Source organism: Cupressus sempervirens, chromosome 1, assembly GCF_028749045.1.
Source record: "Cupressus sempervirens isolate cs-2001-9-10 chromosome 1, ASM2874904v1, whole genome shotgun sequence".
NCBI classification, from domain to species: Eukaryota; Viridiplantae; Streptophyta; class Pinopsida; order Cupressales; family Cupressaceae; genus Cupressus; species Cupressus sempervirens.
The window spans coordinates 406655219-406665230 of record NC_143118.1 but is presented as its reverse complement, the minus strand read 5'-3'; the positions used below and the strand labels follow the sequence as shown (position 1 = coordinate 406665230).

At 33.0% G+C, this 10012-nt stretch overlaps 1 pseudogene; it reads right to left on the bottom strand.

The window, feature by feature from the left end:
• Window positions 1-4806: 4806 nt before the first annotated feature.
• Window positions 4807-5629, bottom strand: LOC149578021 (cytosolic sulfotransferase 5-like; annotated as a pseudogene).
• Between the last annotated feature and the right edge of the window lie 4383 nt (window positions 5630-10012).

The following is a 10012-nucleotide window of genomic DNA, read 5'->3' as shown; positions in this document are numbered from 1 at the left end:
AATATCAAGAAAAGTGCAATTATCTTAAATTTAAACTAAAAATTAAACCAATAAATAAGTAAACAAGTTTATGATCAAAGACTTTAAACTACATTGTCCACAAATTTTCAAGTTAAACGAAGAGAATCAAGTTAACAAACTTGAAGTCTTCAGACATCAATAGTACATAATTCTTTTAAGTAAGAAATTGAAAGTAAAAAATAAATTGTAAAACTTGATTTCAGTGCTCTATTTCCTAAACAAATATTAGAAGCAATCATAGTAACAAATAAGCAATTTTTCTTAAAAGGTTAGTTCACATTTTACTTTTCTTTTACAAAAGGAAATGACGTGAGTGGAATCTACACCTATAGAATATATAAAAATATTACAGTAGAGGGATAGAAAGAGTATTGTATATTAGCTGAAATTTAATTAGTGCTAAATAGTAACAAAAATATTATTAAAAATTCATTCACTAACTAAAACTTTAATATTTATTTAAAATTATGAATATTTTGTTAGAATTTTAAAAATATTTTCAAGAAAGTAAAGACAGTGTAATATAGGTATGAACAATTTTTATTATGAATAACTATTCTCCAAGTGTAAGAAAAGAATACTGGCACATAAACATAATTTAAAAAAAAACTATGTCGAATGATTTAGATTCTTTCTTTTTTTAATGGAAAAAGTAGAAAAAAACTTCGTAAGTAATTTTTCTGAAAATATTTTTTTCTCCTAAAAAATTTGATTTGTATTTTGAAATTTTGGTCTGATGCATTTCTATGCTTTTGAAAAATTAACTGTTAATATATCATAATTCTATTGGTTTTCTAAGTTACAATAGTTTAGAATTATGTTTAGAAATAAATAAAATCCCCAATTTAATTTAATCTATTTGGAAGACAAAGCTTTACAAATTTCCCAAATAATGATTTGACACCATAAATAAATAAGGCATCAAATATTCTCCATAAGATGGTGTCAGAAATAAACTTGCTTATGAAACATGGTAGTCTTTGTCTACGGTGTTGGTTAATAGATTATTCTTTATGATTTTAACTCTTACACACCCTAATTCATGAACAATAACTAATTAAAATAGCTGGAAAGTTGCTTTTAAAAAGACTAACTTCCCTCTGAATTATTAGGTACAACTCCCTATTGTAGATTTTCAATGATTTTTTATTATTTCTAAATCTAGATAGGGTATGTTCTTCACCAGAGAACATGAGAGGTAATCCAAACCAAACCTATACAAGGTTCAACTCAGGCCAGAAATGATTTAGAAAGTTTGTTAAGTTTATGGACTCACACATCTTATGAACTCATAAAACTTAATTATTCAATGGTGCATGACAACTAATGCCAAACTGAACTCATTAGAAACATAAAATGCAGAGAAACTAAGATTAACTTGAATGAAAAATACTTAAAGGATGTCTTTGAACCTAAGATGAAAATACTTATCACATTCAGCTTACTATGTCAAAACAGGGGAATGAAGCTCTGTTCACTCCTTGTTTTAATCTAGATAAAAGAGAAAAATAACAACTAATTACTAATAGAATGGAATAGAAAATAATTGATACAAAATACCATTCAATTGACTTTACAACATCAAGTATTTCACACCAAAAATTAGTCAATCTTTTATTAATCTTTTGTTTCAATACATATAGGATTCTGAGATGACCATTACAATGGAATTTTAATCAGTTCATCTCCTCAAAAGAATGACAAATGGAAAGGAACCAGTTTTTCATATTACAATGATTATATTAAAATGTGAAAGAGGCAGAATATGAATCACTTTGCCTTCTTTCCTTTTTCTACATTTTCTCTATAGGCCTTAGTGGTGACAATAATTGGAAATAATTCTCCATGCCTTTGTACATGCACATTAGTATAACTCAAGAACCATCTAGATTGTTCTCTAGCCAAATCTTTGATGGCATTCAATCTATCTTGCGATTCCTCCATGGTCACATGTATGCATCTGCCAAGTTTCTGGAGTTTGGATACTCTATTTTGGTGTCCTAAAGATATGCTTATTAGACTATCTATAAAAATTAGAGAAATTTGTTTGCATGATAGTTATCCCAATTATTCCTTTTCCTTGCCCATTGTTTTGTGAATCTATATGCAGTCCCTTCAAGAGATCATAATCTCTGTCTTGATATTTCTTTACCTTATCTTTAGTCTCCTTTAGGCCTTTTTCTACTACCAAGATCATTTCAGACTTGAACTACATGCTTTGTCAAAGTTCTTGTTTTACTTTTAATATTGGAGCTATGCTAGCAATCAAATTTTTTACTACTTGGGTTAGTCTTTTAAGTACAGTTGTTTGATCACCTATGTCCATGTTGTTGAGTGCTAAGAACCTATGAGTACTCTTCTCATTAGAACACCTCTTGTGAAAGAATCGATTCATTAAAGAAAATTATAGTGATGGAGGAAAATGAAGTGGTGGGAGAAAAAACACACTTTGTGTTGGTTCATGGAGGATTTCATGGAGTTTGGTGTTGGCACAAATGTCTTCCTATCTTAAGAAAGGCAAGCCATGATGCCACTGCAATAGATCTTGCCTCATGTGGAATTCACCCAGTGGCTACAATGAAGTATTGCTTCTTATAATTCTGATTTCTTTATCTTGAGAGCTTGTGTTTGGAATCCACTATATTTGATCTTGCTAGCTAGGAACAACTGATTGTTCTTTTTATTGTACCTAATCTAATGATAGTTCTACATGAATTTGTAATCAACCTAGCTAATCAATGACTAGACCAATGTAACTGGGTTATAGCTTGTTTCTTTCTAAAAATATCTCCTATGATTTGTTTTTGTAAAATTACTTGCAAACTTTGCCCATTTTTATTGTTTTGCATTATTTTTGTGCAAGATGTTGAGCTGAGTCACTTAGCACTGGTTGAGTGTGTTTTATAGTTTTAAAGAACCTTATTGTTTTGACCAAAGTAGATTATATATAGATTATGTTCTTACTTTTTATCATCAAATGGTGTAAAGAAGGGTTTAATGTAAATCATATATACTTAAAATAAGCTTTTCTTAGTAGCTACTAAGGTAACAAATGACTTTCCATTGAAACATTCCATAACCTTTGCTAAACTATATTTGTAACAAAATGCACCCTACAAATGTGAAGAGTGGATTCTCACATAGGTGTTTTTATTGCTCATTTTTTTCTTAAATAATATACCTATAGTATGATTAATATAAATGAAAATATTTATTTGAAGAATAGTTATTTAGCTTGCCAATTCTAGCTGTGTGAATTCTTGCATGATGATCTTGTCCCTCTACCTTTTTTTGTGAATATGTAACTTCAATATAGATTTAAGAACATTTACAGTAGGCAAAAGTGAAATAATTTTTTAGAACCAATGTATTTATATCTGCCAATTTGTCCAATAGTTCTTGGACACTTTTAGGGTTTGGTGTTAGGATACTTCTCTATTGATTTTTTCTTCATATCTATGAGTTATCAAAAATAGAAATCCTCTAACTCCACACATTTACATCAAAAGTTTGTTTTACAATCTCTGTTATAATCAATTCCACCTTAAACAAAAAATTAAATGATTTATAAAAATTCCTTTGTCAAAGAGATCATACTCTACCAACAAAGGGATAGTATGTTCCTTGGTGCAACTACGAGATTATGTTGAAATAACTCATCTTTTCTTCAAATATTTAGCAAAAAATTGTCCTTTGTTACTAGTAGTCAAGAGACATTAAGAGGGATATAGTGATGTTTTTATTACATTTGACATACTCTCTCTTTGCATACAATTTTCAAAACTATTACGTCTCTTGTCATTGACTATGTTGTACTGTTACTACAAAGTTGTCAACAAAGATCAGATATGGAGAGACTTTTAGCCACCATTGAACAATAGCAATGAAAACTATGAGCACATTGGAATATGTAGATACAGACGATGACCCCATTCTTGGATATATTTTGCGGTATTGGCTATCTCCATCCAACTTTCCAATCAAAATCGCTAGGAAATAAGGCTATCGGCTTAACGAAATTCATTTTTAGTATTAGTATTTATATTGTTTACATATAAATGTTAATTTAAAATTATTTTAAAAAGTTATGTTTTAATCTTGAAATACTATATATATATCTATATATATATGTGTGTACACACACATATATATGTATGTATGTATATTTTTTAAATTTAAAAAAAAATTAGTAATAATATGTTTTTTTGGCAAGTTTTTATATACCTAATCACTAGCTTCATCTCTCTAAGGAAATTTATTTGACTGACATTCTAAAGAACATTTTAATAATTTTTCACCTTGGACTTTTCACAATAGGCAATGACTCACTGCTCCAAAAGAACTCTTATTATTTTTATTTTTGATAAACCGATGATTGTAAAAATGATTATAACAAAACTCAATCAATTTGTAAAATTTATGATACGATATTTCAAAATGACGTTTGCGAAACAAATTATAACAAAAACTAAACAATTTCTTAAATCAACGTCGAGTAACGCATGACAGAAGATAATTCAAATACCATAAATATATGTGAAATCCCTCACCGAATGACCATCTTATTTGTTACACACATAACTAAAACTTTTACCGTTTAGGGTGAAGGCCTATAGAATTAGGCTTGACATTCTTCGATATAATACATGGGATTCTTCGATATAATGCATGGATGAAGCTCTGTGGGAGTAAAATAGACAAAAGGGTACATCGATATTAATCCTAAAATACCTTACAGAAGCCGAGCAGAGTGTGCACACAGCTCAATGACACACATTCTTCATTTCAGAGTTCATACTTGAAGAATAGGTCTACTTCCTCTAACTTGGCTCCCATTGCCAAATCCATACAATTGCTTATTTCTGGGTTAAAGTGATTCTTCCAATCAGCGACATCACCTTTTCGAAAAAAGTATTGATTGCTCAATGACCCATTATTGTAATTAAGTTGCCCATTTCTGTTGACATCCAAAGTGAGATTGAATGCTACAATGACTGTCTATACAATGAATATCATCCTCCGACAAAGAGGATTTCCCCAAGAAATCCAAAATCTTTTTGATGCTGGACAAGGAATCTGCCTTCCTGTCTTCATAAGTCAAAAACAATATGTTACTCTAAATCCTACTGGCATTCCAAAAGTCCAGTACATGATCAACAAAAGGACCTCAGCGAGAGATGCCAGAACAAAATGAATCAAAGAATACCTCCTTCGAAGCCACAGATAATGTCTCAATGCTTAGGATATTTTGCATTGTACGCAAGAACTTCCAGTGGGAAACGAATGTGTCCTTGGGATTTCTTGCAATATAAATGATTTGGCAACCCAAAGTAGTGATTTGATGTGGGAGAGCAGGGTAAGGAAGATGGATGCCGAGGCATCTTGGTGAGGGGGTTTCTTCAACTAGAGTGGGGCTATTAGGCATTGCTCGTGAACTGTAGGCTTTTTCTATGTTAAGAATCAATTCGTGGACACTCCTTCCCTTCAAAACGTCCCCCTTGCTTTCGCTCATAGTGCTCGCAACGATAGCTTTCAACCAGGTGATTCCAGTCTTCATTCTGGAGCACAAAAACACGTCGTCCTCGCGTACTTTGAATTGGGAGTACATGTTCATCACTCCCTCCAGAATTATATAGTCATAGAAGAAACCATCATGCTCCACAAGTTTAATTCCATACGTACATTCTCTCCTTCTACTAGATGAATGGAAGAATTATATAGTCATAGAAGAAACCATCATGCTCCACAAGTTTAATTCCATACGTACTTTCTCTCCTTCTACTTAGATGAATGGAAGGGCATTGGCATATTCAACCAAAGGCAGGGGAATGTATGAAGCAATAAATTTTAAGGAAGCAAAAGTGCACACAATCACTTCCTACACCAATCTTTGAGAAGATGATTATGCAAATTCAACTAACTATTGTAGAGATCTCAAGAAATGCATAATAACATAATCAAAATAACAATGAACACATAACATAGTGATTATCATATGGAAACCCTTTTGGGAGAAAAACCTCACCCCCCAAAACCTACACAATGTATTATCAAACTAAAATGATTACAATACACTTGCAATGCAAGTTCTTACAGGAGCGCATCACCACAACTTGAACTTGGAGAGACTCCTTCTAGCACTAGTCTTGCAAACTAAACTCAATTAGACAAACACATCCCCAAACCCTCTTTTTATAGTGATTTTACAACCTAGAAACTACTTGTGGTTTTACAAAACCATGGGCAAAACTACCATGCCACATGTTACCCATTTTTTACATTTACATTTCCAATATGAAAAAACAACTAGGTTAAAATAGTAATTCCGTCCATAATTTTGTCTCTTAGTTTAGAACCCCATAAAAGTCATAAAACAAGCCAACTATGCTCTAAAATTGACCCTTCTATATTCTACTATGGAAAAGGCACCTTTTGGTATTTTATACTCTTTTCCAAGATATAAACAAGTGGAAAACTTCCTCAAACAAATTCTAAAAATTTTCAGAGAAAATATTGCAAGGTTGAGACACTTGTTGAACACCTTGCAAGAGTCAAGGGATCTAAAATATCATGGACTTAATTGTTAGGGGTTGAGAGGCCCATAGACTTTGAACACCATCTAAATTTCTATGTGCTCATGGGCTTAGTTAATGCATCAACAACATTCACCAAAATCTCTACCTTTTCCAGCTTCACCTTGCCATCATCGACCATATCTCTCACAAAATGATATTGTACATCAATGTGCTTGGTCCTCGCATGAAAAGTCAAGTTCTTTGCTAGGCAGATTGCACTCTACCTATCACTATAAATTGTCACTACACTGTATTTGAACTCTATATCTAAACACAATCTCTTTAGCCAAATAGCTTCCTGGTAGGCAAGAGTAATTGCCATATACTCTACCTTAGTAGTGGACAAAGTGACCACAGCCTATCGCTTGCTCATCCAACTGATTGCACTACCAAATAATGTAAACTCATATGTACTGGTGGATCTTCTTCTATCAACATCACCAGCCTAGCCTGAATCCACGAATATCCAAGGAATGCTAGTTTCAAGTTCCATGAAAACATATTGAGTACTTTGAGGTACCCCACAAGTATCTAAATTTTTTTTTTACTGCATCCCAATGTATTGTTCCAAGATTAGACATATAACAGGAAAGTACTCCCATTGCTTGGGAAATGTCTGGTCTTGTATAGACCATAGCATACATCAAACTTCCAATAGCACTCTAATATGGTATTCCACTCATCTCTTCCATCTCCAATGGGGATGTAGGACACTGCGCGCTAGAAAGCTTTGTTTCCATTGTAACAAGAACACACAATGGTCTTGAATCCTACATATTAAACCTTTTCAAAATAGTACCAACATACTTACTCTAGCCTAGCCAAAGCTTTCTGTTTTGCCTATCTCTTATAATCTCCATTCCAAAAATGTGCCTAGCTGCACCAAGATCTTTCATTTCAAATTTTATTGAGAATTGAGATTTTAACTCTACAATCAATCCTTTTCCTTTTCCAATAATCACGTCATTAACATACAAGGAAATAACTAGGAAACCATCACCATAAAATTTGAAATATATATAGCGATCAGATTTAGATCACACAAATCTCAAACTCAACACATATGTATCAAACTTTTGGTACCACATCCTAGGACTCTGTTTTAAACGAACAAGGATTTCTTCAATTTACAGATCAAACGACTTTTACCTTTTACCACATAGTGCTCTAGCTGTGACATGTAAATTTCTTCCTCCGAATCTCCATAAAGGAAAGTAGTTTTCACATCCATTTGCTCGATCTCTAGATCATAAGCTACTACAATAGAAATAAAAAATCTAATGGATGTCATTTTGGCTACTGGAGAAAAAATCTGACCATAATCTACTCCCTCAACCTGAGCAACCAAATGTGCTTTATACTTCTCAATGCTTCCATCTGAACCCATCTTTCTTTTGAACACCCATTTACAACCAACAAGATTCCATCCTTCAGGCAATGGTACAAGGTCCCATGCTTGATTCCTCTGAAGAGCTACCATTTCTTCATCCATGGCTATTTTCTAGGACTCTGAATCATTCATACCAAGAGCCTCTTGTAGACATCTTGGTTTATCAATATTAGCATTCAATGCAAATATGCATCTCCAATCATCAGGAGAATACCCATACCTTTCAGGTGGTTTCCTTTGTCTAGTAGATCTTCAAACAAGATCTGGTTTAGGTTCAAGAGGTTCAGGTTCATGATTAGGTTCTCCCTCTTCCTTTGATGATTCAGAACTTGTAGAGCTCTCTTCAAAATCTCATCTTTCTAAGGGCCTTGATTCAACTTTCTCAAGTATAGCAAGAAGTTGAATCACATCTTTCTTTTCTTCTATCCATTCTGGTTGCATTGTAATAGAAGAAGGCTTAGTTTCTCTAAAAATAACACTTCTGGTATAAAATGGCTTTTGTGCAATAGGATTCCAAAGCTTGTATCCTTTCACACCATAACTATATCCAATGAAGATATATTTGATAGCTGTGTTATCTAATTTTATCTACTTCTCCTTTGGCACATGAGCATATGCCTTACAACTAAACACTCTCAGATGTCTAAGTGGAATCTTGTGGCCTGACCATGCTTCCATTGGCCTCTTATCAACAAGAGCTGATGTAGGAGACCTATTTATCAGGTAGCAGGCAGCGGCTATAGCTTTGGCCCAAAATATTTGTTCTAGTTTAGCACCACTCAACATAGTCCTAGCCTTCTCCATTAGGGTCCTATTCATTCTTTCTACAACTCCATCCGATTGTGGAAAATACAAAGTTGTCTTCTCTCTTTTAATACTACAATCTTTACAGAATGTGTCAAAATCATTGGAACAAAATTCACCACCATTATCAGTTCTCAAACATTTTATTTTTTTTCCAGTATGCAATTCAACCATTGCTTTAAATTCTTTTAAATAGATGAAAACTTTAGCTTTAGTTCTAAGAAAATAAACCGATGTTCTTCTACTAAAATCATCAATGAAGGAAATACAATAAACTGATCTACTAATAGAAGGAACATCAACTAGATCAAATACATCACAATGGATTAAATCCAAAATACATGAAGACTTATGAGAACTTGAGTAAAACTGAATGCAATTTTCTTTACCATAGATGCAATCCTCACAAAAATTAGATTCAAGATTGCAATCATGTAACCCATCAACAAGGTTCTTATTTTTCAAGCTCCGTAGACCCTTCTCACCTATGTGGCCAAGTCTCTAGTACCATAACATGGTCTTCTCTGTAGGAAACTTTGATTTAGTAGACAAAGCACCCTTGGGTACCCAAAAACCATGACCATTTGTTGAAAGAGAAATCTTCTCCTTCTCCAACTGAGTAGTCTTTTTCACAATCTTATCAGAAGTACTATTGAACTCAACCATGCATGCATCAAGCTAGTACAATATACCCAATCTCCTTCCTCTTGCTATTACCATAGCACCTCTCACCATTTTTACACTTGCTTTAGAAAATTGTAGATGCACACCCACATCTATTAGCTTACTAATGGATAACAAATTCCTTGCTAGTCTAGGGATATGCAAGACACCATCAAATTTTCTAATTCTACCATCAGAAAATTTCACACAAATACTTTCTTGAGTAGCAATATCAAGTACTGAATCATCACCCAAATACACCTTACCACCATCAAAATTTTTATACTTATTAAACCTGTTCCTATTAGGAGTCATGTGGAAAGATGCACCTGAGTTTATTAACTATGCATTTTCAACTGCATGAGTCGCCAAGGCTGTGATAAAAGCATCTCCATCTTCATTCTTGTACTCAAAATTAGAATCTTCCTTGCTTCTTCTTCTTCTTTTTCTTCTCCTCTTTGTAGTCCTTTTAGAAGTGTCTAGGTTTTCGACAATTCCAATAGATTGCCTTGGACTTACTAGGAGATTTTGATCTCCCCTTATTTTTGGACTTAGAATG